A 16,562-nucleotide genomic window follows, 5' to 3' on the forward strand; every position below is an offset into this window, starting at 1 on the left:
ATGTACTAACATCTCTTTACCAATATTAATTTCAAGATATGCCACCTTTAATAGGGAAAAAAGTAGTGGTGTTGGAAATATAATTAGTTCCCAAATAGCAGTTTTAAACTTCTAGGAAACGAGAAAATGATATCTCTAGATATAGAGGTAAGGGTAAGAAGAATATTTAAGGATTTAAAGAATATTTATACACATGCATATTGTTGTATAGCTAAGAGCTTTAAATTTTTCATTTTTTATTAGAAATTTCCTTTATTGTAGTTTCAAATTGTCAGTTCCACCAACACCTATTTTACATATGACAACATTTGCAGTATGGAAAAGGCATTTCCATCCTCAAAACTGCCAGGAAATGTCTTTGAATAATTTCCTAGCTAGGAAACTTCTAGGGAAAGATCCCCAGAAGTTACATAATAGTTTCCATACATATTCCATACTAGACACATTCCCTTTACGGAAACAAGACTAGTCAAAAGTCTTGGTTTCATAGATTTCAAGCACTTTATTCTTCATGCATTTTGAACTTTGAAACAAACAATTAATATATATTGTGAAAATTGCTTATAACATGTTCTTGAGATCACACACTGACCCCTCCGCTGGACACAGCGGTTACGGGTAAGTCATCTCCTCCTAACTCTTTGAATTTGCATGCATCCTGCATTTCATCTGTCACTTCTCACCCTGATCCGCCTGTGACTTTCACCTCTCACTCACTAGCTCATATATCTCTCACTTGCTCGATCCCGCCGCCTCCTCCTCTGCCCCCCCCCCCCCTCTGATTACTTCGACCTCTGCATTATACAGGCCATCTCCTCGGTACTCCCTTCGTCCTCGGAACAAGGACAGAGGACCTGACGTTATTGGTCTTGATCCTGTTAGTCCCCCCACCCTCCACAAGACCAGTCGGGGACGCCCATCCTGCATTACTAAAGCAAGACAAACAGCGGATGAAGAGGTTGCCCTTGGGCGACAGCACACCATTTTTGGGGCCCTTAGAGCGAAGGATGGCCCTCCCCCTCCTTCCTTATGAAAATCCTCTCCTACAATTGTAGAGGGTTTGCTAGTTCAGCCAAAAAACTAGCACTCAGGAGGCTCATTACTTCGCAGCATCTGGATATCATTTTTCTACAGGAAACCCTTTGCCCTGTGGACCTCCTCATTCGCTCCCTTTCTTCTTGGCTCCCGAATTGGACTTTCCATGCGCTCGATGCTGCAGGTAGATCTGGGGGTCTGGCCATCGGGGTCTGTAACAGGACCATGGACATTTGCAATTATTGGGGGGGCACGGGTTTTATTGGTATCGACATACATGTACATTCACTGGATAGGGATCTCCGAGTAATAAATGTCTATGGACCCTGCTCTGATCGACTTACTTTCTGGAGATCCCTATTTGAGAGAGAGCTCTTGCAGGCTGATAACATCATTTTGGGAGGGGACCTTAACTTCTCCTTGGGCTATTGTGAATCATGGGGGCATATGGCCCAAGTGGATTCTCTCTCTGACTCTTTCTCCTCCCTTTTAGAGGACCACCACTGGGTCGACATTCCCTCTGCTAGACTTCAGTACACCTGGTCTAATAATAGGAGTGGAGAACAGAGTTTAGCCAGGAGACTCGACCGCTTCCTTATAAAAGAACAGTTATATAATGATCTTTCCAGAGCAAGACAATGGGTAGGATCCGGTGGATTATCGGATCACAGACCTATCTTTCTGGAGATTGATGGCCTCACTCACAAGATCAAGAGTCCCTACAAATTCAATGCAGCATGGCTTCAAGATCCATCATATATACAGCTGGTCCATGAATACTGGCAAAGCAACCCAATTCGGGATGATGAGGAACTGTCTGCTGGTTTTGTCAGGAAATTATCTGAGCTCAAGCTGCTTACTAAAAAGTGGGCTCATCAGAAGAGGATTCAAGACAACCACACTCTCATGGAGGCTGAGAGAATCATCTCGGAGTATGAAAACTCTTCATCAGGTACTTTCAACTCACCTGAGAATAAGGAGCAGTACAACCAACTGATTGCTAAACGTTCTCAAATATTGAAGGAAAGAGAAGAAAGCATGAGATTGAGAAGTAGGGCTATATGGCTCACTGAGGGGGATAATAACACAAAGTTCTATCATAAGTTTGCCAATGGGCGTAAAGCCATCAATACTATCTGGGAACTAAAAGATGAGCATGGTCTAACCATCTCAAATCAGCAGAACTTAGCCAGGATGGCCACCGATCACTTCAGAGGCATTTACAGGGCTCCAGGAAACGTCAATATCTTGGAGATCATGCGTGTGGCTGAGCTCTTTCCCAGATATGTGGACCAGGACAGTTCGGAAGAGATTCTGAAGGAGGTGACCATGGATGAGCTGGAAGCAACTCTGAAATGGTTTAAGAAGGACAAAAGCCCTGGACCAGACGGATGGACAATTGAATTTTACATCTCCTTTTTTGACATTCTGGGCCAAGATTTATTAAGTATTGTGGAGGACAGCAGGAAAAGGGGCAGGGTATCATCAGCCATAAAGTCTACCTTCATCGCCCTCATTCCTAAGACTGATGACCCGACCTCTTTTGATGACTTCCGACCCATTTCTCTATGCAACTGCCTTTACAAGATTATTTCCAAGATTATAGCTAACCGGCTCAAGCCCATCCTCTCACAGCACATCTCATCTGAGCAGTTTGCATTCCTTCATCACAGGCAGATCCATGAAGCCATAGCCACTGCACAGGAACTTATGCACACTCTTCATATCAAGAAGAAAAAAGGCATGATTCTTAAAGTTGACCTTTCTAAGGCTTTTGATAGAACAAACTGGTTGTACCTTAGATTGCTACTCACTCATCTTGGTTTCCCATATGATTTTATCAAATGGATGATGAGCTGCATCGTGGATGTATCCTATAGCGTCCTTCTCAATGGAGAAGCGACTCCCTTCTTTACGGCTGAGAGGGGGCTTAGGCAGGGATGCCCTCTCTCTCCTCTGCTGTTCCTTCTGATTATGGAAGGGCTGAGTAGGATAATCTCATCCACCAGAGATCGTCGACAAATCACTGGCATCAAAATAGTGGATAATTTCTTCCTTACTCACCTCTTATTCGTTGATGATATACTCATCTTCCTTAATGGCAGTATTGGTGACTCCTCCTCACTTCATAACTCCTTCCGACTCTTCCAGCAGGCCACGGGGATGCAGATCAACAATAACAAATCCACCATTACATCTGTTGGATGCTCGCCTCATGAAATCAACTTTACTTCACAGCGCTTCCCTTTTGCTACTATGGAATTATCGGATGGTATTAAGTATCTGGGGTTTAGACTGAAGCCAGCGGGCTATAAAATTGTAGATTGGTTATGGCTCATATCCAAAGTAGAAAAGAGGCTTCAAGTCTGGTACCATAAATACCTTTCGAGAGCCGGCAGACTTGTCCTCATCAAAGCGGTCATAGAGGCTACACCTGTGTATTGGATGGCCCTGGCATGGATACCTAGAGGCATCCTGAACCGTCTACAAAGTATATGCTGCAGATTCCTATGGAAAGAGCACCAGACTGGGTGCATATTTGCATGGGTGAAATGGGAGACTATAACTAAACCTAAATGCTGGGGAGGATGGGGCATCAAGAGACTGGCAATATTCTCTAAAGCTCTGGCGGCAAAGCTCGGTTGGAGTTTACTCACTGCTGAAAGCCTCTGGACCAGGGTGGCTTACTCCAAATATATAAAGCCACTATCTATACTAGATTGGCTCTGCATCAGACATGGAAACAACCATCACTTCTCCAACATCTGGAAGGCCGTCATAGATTCAATTCCACTGCTGAGAGAAGGCATCACTTGGAGGATTAAAGAAGGGAATGCTGTTCGTATTGGAGTGGACCCCTGGGTTGGATGCGGCAATGCCCACAGGCTGCCGGCTGATCTCATTCACTATCTCCATGATAGAGGTATCATTTATATCAAACATATTGGTGACCAAGCTAATTCATCCTTCCTCCAGCAGGCCTGGTTATCAGCTAGAACTTTAAACCTGCCTCACCAATGGTATGATGACTGGACGGATTTCATCTCTGCTCTCACCCAAGCTAATATCAGACTCATGGAGGGTCCAGATGAGATTATATGGGCGCACGCAAAACATGGAGCGTACTCACCTAAGCTGGGATACCTTAAACTCATGGAGGCACATAAACCAGCTGAAATCCTATCCACTTGGAAGATGATTTGGAAGTTAAAGGCTGCACCCAGGACTAGACTTCTGATGTGGAATATCATTTTTGATAAGGTCCCCACAGGCTCCAATCTTATGAAACGATCATTTTTTGGTCCATATCGCTGTCATCTTTGTCTTAATGCAGAGGAGAGCACTGAGCACCTGTTTCTCACATGCAGCTCGACCATTCATTTCTGGCAGTCCATTTCATCTCATTTCCCGCAGCTGAAGCAATGGCATGTGCACTCCCTTCAGGAGGCCTGGTCCACCTGGTGCTCTGAGCATACGGGTAAAGCCAATAATCTACCATTGTTGATCTGTTGGGCTATATGGATAGCCCGTAACCTATTTATATTCCAATTGAAGAGACCTCACTGGCCTTCAATCATTCTTCACATGGTGGTTGACTACAATTTACTACCAGAAGAGGACACTGTCGCAACACCGAGAACCCTCTCTCCTATCCCGATTGACCACTCAAAGCCCTGGGCTTTTTTTGATGGATCGGCACAAAATGATGGATGTGGGGGGGGGCTATTCTTCACCTAAATGACAGACACTACTATAAGATTCAAATAAACCTTGGTAGAGGCACAAATAACTACGCAGAACTCAGCACAGCCAAACACATTATTCATTTTGCTATTCTAAAACATTGCAGACACTTACAGTTATTTGGCGACTCCAAAATTGTTTGCAATTGGCTCAATAATACATCTCATTGTCATGCATTTGCTTTAAGACATATTCTGGACGAAGCTAAGAGATTGATTATGTCATTTGAATCTTTTGTCTGTCGCCATATATACAGGGAACAGAACACCATTGCAGATCATCTCTCCAAAGAGGCAGCACACAGAATAGGAGAGGACTGGTGGATTCAGGAGGACAACGATGGTACTTATTATCAGTACTACCATCGACCATTTGTAGAACATTTGGAATGATGGGCTATAAGCCCACACATATGCAGATATTTTTGTTTATTTTCAGTATGTAGATACAGACATAACAGCACATCTTTTTTATATTATAGTATATATTGCTCTCTGCGAAGAGCAAAGCACAAATTTTGATCTCTGATCTGACTTATATACATGCTCCCTACGTGGAGACATTTTCAGCCGCTAGTGAACTCGACAGGCATAAGCCTGCTTTTGAATATGCTTCGGCATCTGCAAAATGTAATTTTCTTAATCTATAATGAAAATTACGACTTTTTCCCAGGGGAAAAAACATGTTCTTGAGAAACAAACTAAAGAACTAGAATCTATGCTGGCAGGTTAAAGCTACCAGGTAATGATTAAAAGATGTGCATATACTCATGCCTAACATTTGGCTAGGAAAAATGCTACACCATATCTCAATGCATGAACATTCTACAAGAAACAAAAAGTGATTTTGCAAAAACGAATTCAGGTACTATTATGATTTTGCATGAAAAGGTCTACTTATAGAAGCCCAAACTATCACCATGGAAACCAATGGTATGAGATTTCCATTTGTACTTTTTCTCAAACCATCTACCCAAAATATATGCTTCATGAAAACTTTTGCATAGAATAGGTATGGAAGTCAACACAACCAGACCAATACTCAAGACATTACTATTTCCATTAAAAAAAGAGGCCACATCAGGCTCAACTCAACTTAAATATGAGCCTTAAGAGACCACCCAAAATTATAAATACCTAGGCTAGGAGTTTAATGGAAATTTATTTGGGAAGCATGGACAAGAACGCAACTATAAGGTAGATGGAAGGAAATATTCTTACCCTAAAAGAAGTGCAAGATATCAAAAATCTAGGATTGAGATTAATCAGCTCACTCTGTCAAAAACTCATAAAAAAAAAAATATTGTGCAATAATTTTGTGGCATTTACGATCAGTTTCACACAATTATGATATTGTAATAAAGCTTTCTTGGAAGTTATACAGAACTAACATGGTGCAGAACTGACATGGTTGGCCTAGCTAACAAATTTTCGGTGCAGAGGATACCCATCTGATTTTGGAGCTCAATAAGTGGAAATTGGATAATATATTCAATGATTAGAAAGCCACATAGTCCCTCTCACAGTGCTATATTAATGTACTCTAAAGAAAAAAACTATTGTGTGGGTAGAAAGTCTAATAACTCAAACGATGCATAATAATCATTTGATCTTTGGCTTGTTGCATTCACTTCAGTATCTCTTCCATTGAATGTGATATATATAGGAATTGTATGTTTAATTCCCCCTAAAAATGAGACAACAAGATACATAAATGTGATGTTAGTTGCACGCCAAACCAGCTTACAATGCAATAGTAGTCAAGGCTCTCAGTCAAAGGATATTTATCTTATGTTCCAAACAAGCATCTAAGGAATGACTCTGCCTCCATCCATCACAAGCCAATGAGTGTGACTTATGTTGAGAATGGCCCTTTGCTTGGGATTGATTTCTATCTAGGAGGAATGGCTTTGATGGGCCATTGCACTAAGATTTAACCGTATTATTATAATTACTTCTAGACTTGACTACAACCCCTTCTTAAAGTGCTCCCGAATAAATTTCTCAGGTCTCGATTGTATGGGCGTAGCTGTGATCCAGGTGGATGTTGGTGGCCACCCACCTATCCCATTTGGACCCCCACAACTGTCTCTTTCAGTTTTTCTGTTTCCTTAATTATAGCACAGTTTACTATTTTTAGCAGTTTTTCGGGTCCTAAACTTCCGGAGCCGTTTTGAGGCCCTAAACGATGTTTTTTGGGAAATCCACCGCCAGCGATTTTTCTATCTAAAAATCGTCTTTTCCGTCGTAGTCCTCGGAGAGATCTTTCCAACGGGCTATCATGCACGTCAAACGGAGATAGTACGACCAATTCGCGACCCCGGGAAGTTGATGTACCAACTTACCCAAAAACGGGGCCCACAATTTGGCGTTTCATCTTCTAGGGTTAGGTTTTGGAATGTGAAGGGTTTTCCATTGTTTCTCAACAATAAATACGCCCTCGAGCCTCATTGTAACATAGTTTTTGGAGAACAGTTCAGAGGCATGTAGCCGACGCATCTCTTCTCAGAGATAAGCTACCATCGCCCTAGCTGGGTTATTTCCATTTCTATTTGTAAGCATATTTCAGTATTTTACAGTAATGAAATGAAGTATTATTTCCGCTGCATATTTTTCTTTATGGTTATCTCTATATTTTATTGCGTTCCTATTTAAATCCGGATCAAGCTGATTCATAGAGAAAAGTTGAGAATTATTTCACTTTTAATGTGAAAGGGCTCCAACATAATTTGTATCAAAATTTCCTAGGACAATTGCATTAAAATGAAATTTGGGGATATTACAAATGCAACCTAACCTAACATGTAGATTGTAAAGAGAATAGCAAATTGAAAAAAAAATAAGTTGTAACATCCAACATTTTCGCTTTCTTAGCAATGCACCTTTGTAATTGCATGTACTATTTTTAAAATCCTCAAGTCCAACCTAGCTTGGAATCAAACCCTTTGTCAATAATTGGCCTTATATCAAAACGATTTTCCATTTTCACATGGTTATTTTTGCTTGTAAGATATTTATTTATTTGCCTGTCATACTCTCAAACCCTAACTCTTAATAGTATGAAACAAATTCACAATATTGTCCTTAGATAAAAAAGTATTTTCCTTTTCTACAGAGTTATTTTCACATGTTATACTTTTATTTATTTTCCTATTATACCCCAAAGCCTAACGCGTAATTTTTGGTCATGAATCTTTCAATTGCAAACACCATCTCTGTTTCTAACATTAAATATGGCTTACTTTTCTAGTCTATGATTGAGCATACTTTGCAGTGCACTTGATGCAATTGCAACGATAAAGGCTATCACTACTGGGTGGCTTCACCCCACAATAAATCAATTTGTAAGTTACTTATTGGCATGGCATTTATTTTCTAATAACTAAATGAAATTGAGCCACTCATTACCCTTTGATGTACAAATATAATTTTAAAGAGCCATTTGTTGTTTTCACTTTTTCTTTTTTGTGAGTATGAAAAAATAATTAATTCAATTTACATGTTTGAGACTCTTGGCAGAATACCAAGCCTGATGTTACAATTGACACAGTGCCAAATATGAAGAAGCATCATGAAGTACATGTTGGTAAGTAAATTTGATTGGAATTTAGGGTACAACATAAATTTTCGTGAAGAATTTAATGAATAATGATATGAGAATGATCTATGTTCCCTTGGTAACATAGCTTATGGTTGATCTCACTGAATTCATTGTCATCATCAAACATTGCAATGCTTATACATGATATAAATTTTGGTTGCTCATTCTTAGTGTTTTACATATGTTCTTTCTTATCAGTCATTATTTATTTATTTTCTTGTTACAAAATAAAATTAAATTTCGGATAATGTAATGTAGAATGTAATGTAATGTAAAAAGTAAAATACCAGCCTATATCCATCTAATCCTTGATCCATCTTAATCATCCTCCTCCTGATGACGATGATAATGATGAGTTCCCCTTACCAGCAACCAATAGTCTACTTTATAATATTTATTGATGTTCCACTCCACATTCAACCCAAATGGCTTGACAATAGTCAAAAGTAGGGGTTGTCTCAGTAATGGCTTTATCACTGAGAATATGCTAGTCCACTACATGTCTAGCCACACATTGTTTTTCTTTTGTTCTTCCTTCTCTAGAATTATATACACTGAAATCTATGTTATTCCTTCCCTAGAATTATATACACTAAAATATGTGTAGTTTCAGGTTGATGGAGTCATCAAATTTCAATCACTATTCTTTTATAATTCTGCTATTAGTAGATATCTATCACTATTCTTTTTTAATGATCTGTTGCTTTATAATTTACTTTAGTTTGAGCTGGGGCATGGTTTCAACTAGTCTTTTTTGGGTTCTTTTTATGTAGTTGTGTTGAAAAAGTTGAAATTCTTGTGAATTTGATTGCAATTGATAGATGGCGTGTGTTTGCAAACCTTACTGAAGAGAAAAGATAAATGTTGGTTTCATTTGCACTATGTTGTGATAAAAATGGGCGAAGAGGTCCAAGAAGAGGGATATGAACCTACATTTCTAAGTTGGGTTGGTAGGTTTGAGGTTAACTATAGATCACCAAATATTGTATGTATTCTCCAAGGCTCTATTCTTTGTATTGAATGAGGCTAACACATGAACTAATGAACTATTATCGTAAAACACTGACATGATATCATATGCATTGTCTAAACTTCCCTCTAACAGGCTTTCATGAGCATGTATTTATTTATCTGAAGTTGTGGCCAGTGTCACAATCACATGTCTCTCCCTTTCGTTTGCATGGGTCTATGCTGACTAACCAAAATTTGGCTCATTTTTCCATTAGTGCAATAGTAAGACAGAGCCTTGACCAAAAGTTCTTTCTAGTAATATTTTCCTTTCATCTACATGGTTCTATGTCACATGAGAAATGGCTGGCTCAGTTTTCCATTAGTGCAACAGTGAGATAGAGCCTTGACAAATCATTTAAAATGATTCCTTGAGATGGCCTGGGATTTATTCATCAGATGCTCAAAACCATCTTGTTTGATTCACAAATTGTGGTTGTGACCTAAAACTGGGAGTAGTTCTTAAGGAGAGCCTAAGGGTGATTCTTGGTGATAAGCACTAGAAATCTCTCTAAGTGTTCAACATTGAAGTTGAATACCTAATATTTTGTTTGTCCAGGTGTACTTTCCTTTGCTGCCCCTTTATATATATAAACTTCCATTCACAATTCAGGTCGTCTACAGTTTCTTGGCAAGGTTATCTCACTATTATACCAAAGCGGTGATTAAGAAATTAAGACATTTATTGAAGACAAAACTATCATTTCGTCTTAAAATTATCATTTTCTCTCAACTATTAATTTTAATTATTTTAAATTAAAAATTTACATTACAGACCCTTTTCAATGTCATTGAATTAATCTTGTTGTGCAAGATATTAAGTCCTCAGATCTGAGTGGCTCGAGGTTTAGGACTTTGACTAGGTGTTTCCAAGTTTCTCTTCTCTCTTCTAGCCGCATTACATGAGAGAAAGAAGAGAAACCATGGGGGAATACATGAGGTTGATGAGAGCTTTGACTACCTATTCCTTCTTCACCCATATGCACAACAAAGGGAAAACCATAATCACTATTATTCGCGGCAACCTAGACGTGGGGCATGTGGATGGTGGCGACATCGCAGGAGGCCTTGGATGCAGCAGCCAAGAGGTGTTGCTATAAGATGAAGCTATGCATCGAGCTACCCCTAAATGCTTTAAAACGTAACTACGACTATGCATGGAGGGAGGCCATGAGAAACAAGAACTCAATGTTGTCAGAGCCCATCAATGTCATGGCAAGGGACCGCCTGAGCCTCCACAACTACATCTAGACACTATAGTGTTGAATTTTCTAAGTCTATCTGTTAGAAAATTAATTTGTATTCTACTAGTTTATTTCTTCTACTTCTTTAAAAAGCAAACCAGTTATTTAATACATTAAATAATGAAATAAACACAATACATTCACAACATCTACAAATCATTAACTGAAAAAAACAAGCACACAAGTGACACCATTATTTTCGACCAATGTCCCCGGAAAAATCCAATGTGGGCAAACCGTGTAGTTATTTTGAGGGTTATATTATTATGCAATCTATCTGAGTACAACAGGGTGCCTAATACAGATCACCGACACATAAAAATACACAACAGCAATACCTCTATATCCGTAAATAGGTATTCAAAAAACCTGCCCCACAAAACCCTCCCCGACACAACTGAAGCTTGACGATGGCTCTTTCAACCTCTGCGTCAGCCTCCTGCTGACCTACATCAACCCCAGGCAGGGAAAATTTTAGGGGCTAATATTTGCCCATGGGCTAATTTTCTATACTTTTTCCAAAAAAAAGATTCGCTAATTTCCTTTTTCTTGTAACAATCATTTGCCCAAATTTTATAGAATGAAATTACTTTGCCCTAAAAATCGCCAAAAAATTATATATAGACTATATAAAAATATTATAAATTTGAATATTTTTACAAACATATCTCCAAAAAGTTTATAGATTTCATATTATGGACTAGTGGGATTCGCCAAGGTTTCTAAACTTTAAGATAAATTTCCATCCTTAAAATTTTCCCTGGCCCCAAGACCCTCTGTGTCAACCCTCTGAGGCACTTCGCAGCCTTTGGTAGCCTCTGCATCACTCCCTCTGCCCTCTACACGAATGAAGCAATCTCTCTGGGCTCTACGTTGCCTCTACTGGGCTCTGCATAGCCTAGACTAACTATTGTTCTCGCTTTCTCTACTTTTGTGCTGATCTCCCAGTATTTTCCCTACCTCTCTACCTTGTACTCACTGCCCCTCGCTGTTGATCATTGAGTCAACTTTGCTTATCAACCCCACTCTAGCAAAATGAATGATTGATCACTCTGGTGTGTTCTCCAACTGACCCTCAAGCCTCCTCTTATACTTTTCTCATTGGTCCATCAACGACCGAGATTAAATCTCTAATCAATGGCTAAGATTAGATTTGGCTTGATCCCTAACTTTTGGAACCTTCTAACCCAGTTTTATATTAATACCCATTAATATTTTATTTTTCCTAAGTTTAGATTTAGGAACTCCATTAAAAATATTATTTATTTTAATATCTCCCAAACTGGGTACAATTAGTCCAAACCATTTCTGGGTCTAGGAGATCCCATGTGCTTTAGCCTCTCCACCTATTTTCATGGCTAGATCACATCTTATGCTACCCCAAATAAACACTCCCTCTTAGCGAGGATTGTGCTCTAGTAATACTCCACACTGAGCATCACCTTGATTATCCGGCACCGGTCCCTGTGCTGATGCTAGGCTTCCTTGCCCAACATCCTCTACATTGTTTCATCCTGTATTGTTGCCCATGGCCCTACCATTGGCACTGCTACATCCGTACGGCAGCTCCCTCTGCATCCATGCTACTGCTGGTCCATCCTCCTATGTTAATTTTTGGTATGTTCTATGCTAGAGCAATTTATTTAAATTTTCACAGTTAGCAATCACATCAGCATTACAATAAACTGCAGATAGAACATAAATATAATATGCAGAAGACAAGCCAAGACAAGAGGACACAAGATGTGGCGCGAGCCAGGGACAAACCCCACAATGTGTGGGGAAACCCTTGATCAATTCTTCTTTTATGTTCTTCAAAGTTCAGCAGAGAAAGTGAGAGAGATAGTACATTTACAAGACTGATATTTATGACAGCAGTAGAAAAGACGTGACCAGAGAAGACAATGCTGGTCGTACATGACAGAATTTTCCTCTGAAGATCATACATCTGGTACCTACAGGATGTTCAACAAACTAAGCCAATCATGATCAACCTTTGACCCAAAACATCTCCCAGAACTCTAATGTCTTTCGCTGCACTAGCTGTCACTACTTCAGCAGTTAGGGCACCAAACATTATAGCACCAGTCCTCCAACAGTCATCAAAACAGCCTTTAACCTTAGTAGTATTAACTCACAAGACAGCTCCTAGATTATGTTGATGATCTGGGCATATATGAGCCCTTAAACACTCATGAACAAACCTTGATTGTGGTGTTATGGCCTGTGGCCTAACACATAGTCTTCCTGTAGCTTCCAGGCAGCAGAACGTTATCCTTGATCCTTCAAAGATACCCCAACAGATCTGATCTAGAGCTTCTCTAACTCAGCCCTCCTACAAGAAGAAAACACAGTCACAAAATGATGCCTAAACAGTCCCTTACCTCATGATGTCAACAGAATTGTTCTTGCTGCGTTTAGGGCTCCTTTTGCTGCGGCTTAGGGTCAGTCAATGACTGTGTATTATGGCTCCTCAGATCTACTGCTTATACTGCTTCCTTAGCTGCGAATTAGGCCTTCATAGATTTCGGCTTTAGGCTTCTTTATCACTGCGGATTTAGCGCTCTCTTGACAATGAATTAGGGCTCCTTTATGACTGTGTATAAGGGCCTCTTGGACGGAAAATTAGGGCCTCCCTTTGAGTGTAGATTAGAGCTCTTCTTAACAACATATAGAGCCTACCTTAACTGTGTATGGAGCCTTCCCTCTGATGCGACTTAGAGCTTCTCTTCACAGTGGCTAGATCTCCTTTAGGACAGGGTATAGGGCTCTTCTTAGGGCTGCGTATTAGACCTTCCCTAGTGCTGTGTATGATGCCTCCTTGACTGCGTATTAGTTCTCCTCTTAATTGCGGCCAGATCCTTCATTTAGGACTGTGGCTAGGTCTCCTTCATTAAGCAGTGTAGTTCCATATACTTTGACTGCGTTATAAGTACGCTGCCAGATCCGAGAATATTACAGCCTCATCTGCTGCGTGGATATGCCTACGTGGATCATCCTTTGTTGCTGCATGGAATCCTCATATGCCTGCGTGGATCATCCTTTCGCTGCGTATATGTCTCCTCATGCTGACAGCGTTGAGACTTCTTCCATTGACTGCGTTATGTCCATGATCTGCGTGATAGGACTTCATGACTGCGTGGATATGGTCACCATCTGTCGTGTGGATAGATGTCCTGATCAAGAACATCGTGTAAATACTACTTTATTACTGCGGCTCATTTCCAGCGTAAATACATATGTAACTATGACAGCCCATGAAAAACTGCATGTAATTCTGTGCGTATATTTGCTGTGTATACACCTGCATGTATTATCTCTACATGTTGCGTTGTGTCATTGCTCGTGAATGATTGCGGCTCCACTACAGCTTCATTCCCTATACCCTGCACATAAAGAGCAGCATATGTATATATCATATGTACAGGTGCTTTTGTGGCTGAGAATAAGGCATCATGTTTATGGTGTATTGCTATGCGTTAGAACTAGGGCATCATAAGCCAGCGTTCATTCTCATGGTGTCTCTCTCCTGTTCCAAAAACCCAAGACGTGGAGAGGAGGAGATCACCTCAAGAATGCGTCTACGAATGAAATCAAATCATCTTCTATTTATACTAAAGCGAGGATGATGAATAGACACGTCGGTGGGCTTCTAGAGCCTACATAATAGTTGGTCGGCTTGATAATAATTTCATAAACAAAATAAATTCGTATCTCCATAAATACTTATCGGAATCGGATGATCTTTGGATCAATCCTACACCTCTCGACGAGAGGGATCCAATAAAATTATCATCTGCCATAAATAAGCTGATCCACATGGAGTTTTGCCCTAGTTGCCAATTTAACACTCCCTCTCAACTAGGGGGAACTCCATCTGCTGATCCATATGTCCAACTGTACTATCTCTGCCATCAGTGCCCTGCACTGCTCTGCCCATCTTTGCTCAGCTCTGCTAGCTCTGCTCTACTCTACTCAGCTCTGCTGGCTTTGCTTAGCTCTGCTCAGCTCTGCTGGCTCTGCTAGCTCTGCTCTGCTCAGCTTTGTTGGCTCTACTAGCTCTGCTCTGCTCAGCTCTGTTGGCTCTGCTAGCTCTGCTCTGCTGGCTCTGCTAGCTCTGCTCTTCTCAGCTCTGCTCAGCGCTGCTGGTTCTGCTAGCTCTACTCTGCTTAGCTCTGCTGGCTCTGCTAGCTCTGCTCTGCTGGCTCTGCTAGCTCTGCTCTGCTCAGCTCAGCTCAGCGCTGTTGGTTCTGCTAGCTCTACTCTACTTAGCTCTACTGAACTATGAAGAAGAAGAATTGATCGAGAATGTCTCATACCATTCTCCACTTACCCGAAATCAGACTCAGAGTGCGTACCACTGGTCCCAGACCAGTCTCAACCGACCCGAAGTCAGCGTCATAGTATGTACCACTCTCACTGGTTCCAGACCAGTCCTGCACTGACACGAAGTCAGTCTCGGAGTATGTACCACTGGTCCCAGACCAGTCTCAGCCGACCCGAAGTCAGCGTCATAGTATGTACAACTCCTACCACTGGTCCCAGACTAGTACTATTGATCCCAGATCAATGGAGGACATCCTAGCGTAGGGAGTACGGTAGATACAACGATGCATCCATCGGTACTACTATGGTCCTAACTTCATTTCCCTGCTCATTGATCAGATGAGAGGTACTTCCCATGAGTCCCAGACTACATGGGTAGGATGCCTCAACAGGAGAACTTAATCAATCCTGTCCTCACAGGAGAACACATCAATCCTGCTACAATCGCCATGGAGAACACATCAATCCAGGCCGCCATGGAAAACACATCAATCCAGGCCTCACAGGAGAACACATCAATCCTGCTACACAGAAGAGCAAATCATCCTGTTCCACAACAGAGCAAATCATCCTGTCCCACAAGAGAGCGAATCATCTTGTTCCAGTGCGCACCACCAAGGGAGGGTGAGTCACCCTGTGGTCATATGTTGCTCCAGTAGAACCTGTAAGCCCCACAGAGCTCAATGTATGCAACATGCAGGACCCTTTTACAGAGGTCTCTCGATGACTCCAAGTCATTCGGGAAAATCACAAATTTGATCTTTCCCCCGGGGCTTTAGCGACCTGTATATCATCTCAGTGCGATGGAGCCTCCTTGCTCATCGACTTTCCATATCCCAGATAAGGCAGTATCTGATGTCTGTCCGCTGGAGCAATTGTCGAATACAGGATTCCTCAATAATTGAAAACAGCTAAGAAATTCCGCAACCATGCAGCTTCATACAAGATCATACTCGTAGCCATGTATTCGGTCTTGGCGGTGCTTATAGTGACTGACTTCTGCTTCCTGCATCGAAGCATAATCCAAAGAGAACCAACACTAAAAAGTGCTCTAGTGATCCTCCACACTTCCTGCCCACTCATGATTTGAATAATCATGCGGTTTCATATTTTCGACAGTGTATCTCAATCCATGAGAGATTGTGCCCCTGAAGATATCTCAGAAGATTCTTGGTACCAATCCAGTGAGGCTCAACCAAATATGAGCTCACCATGCTAACTGCAACACATATGTTTGAACGGAGGTTCTCCAAGAACATCAATGCGAATGAGTTTATGAAACTCAAAGGCATTTCCCAAATCCGGTCCGACATCATTATCATATAACTTCTGAAAGTTAAGATCCTCGAGGCAATCACAAGCTTGCAACTTATCTTCCCACATTCCGAATCCAACTCCCTCTGTCTCCTATAAATGAGAGGGTTTACACCTGTCAGAAATAGGTGTTGGTACGAGAGTTTTATCATCCACAACCTTCGAGTAATGGTTTGGATCGGTTTCACTCCTAGTGAATCTCAGCTGCATTAGACAGCTATCAATCCTCTCATACTATGCCCGAGGTGCTTTTCTTCAAGCCATAGAGGGCTTTCTTCCACCTGTATGCAA

Source organism: Pinus tabuliformis, chromosome Q (assembly GCF_031772625.1).
Source record: "Pinus tabuliformis cultivar Carrire ecotype Pingquan chromosome Q, CPIR1, whole genome shotgun sequence".
Lineage (NCBI taxonomy): Eukaryota > Viridiplantae > Streptophyta > Pinopsida > Pinales > Pinaceae > Pinus > Pinus tabuliformis.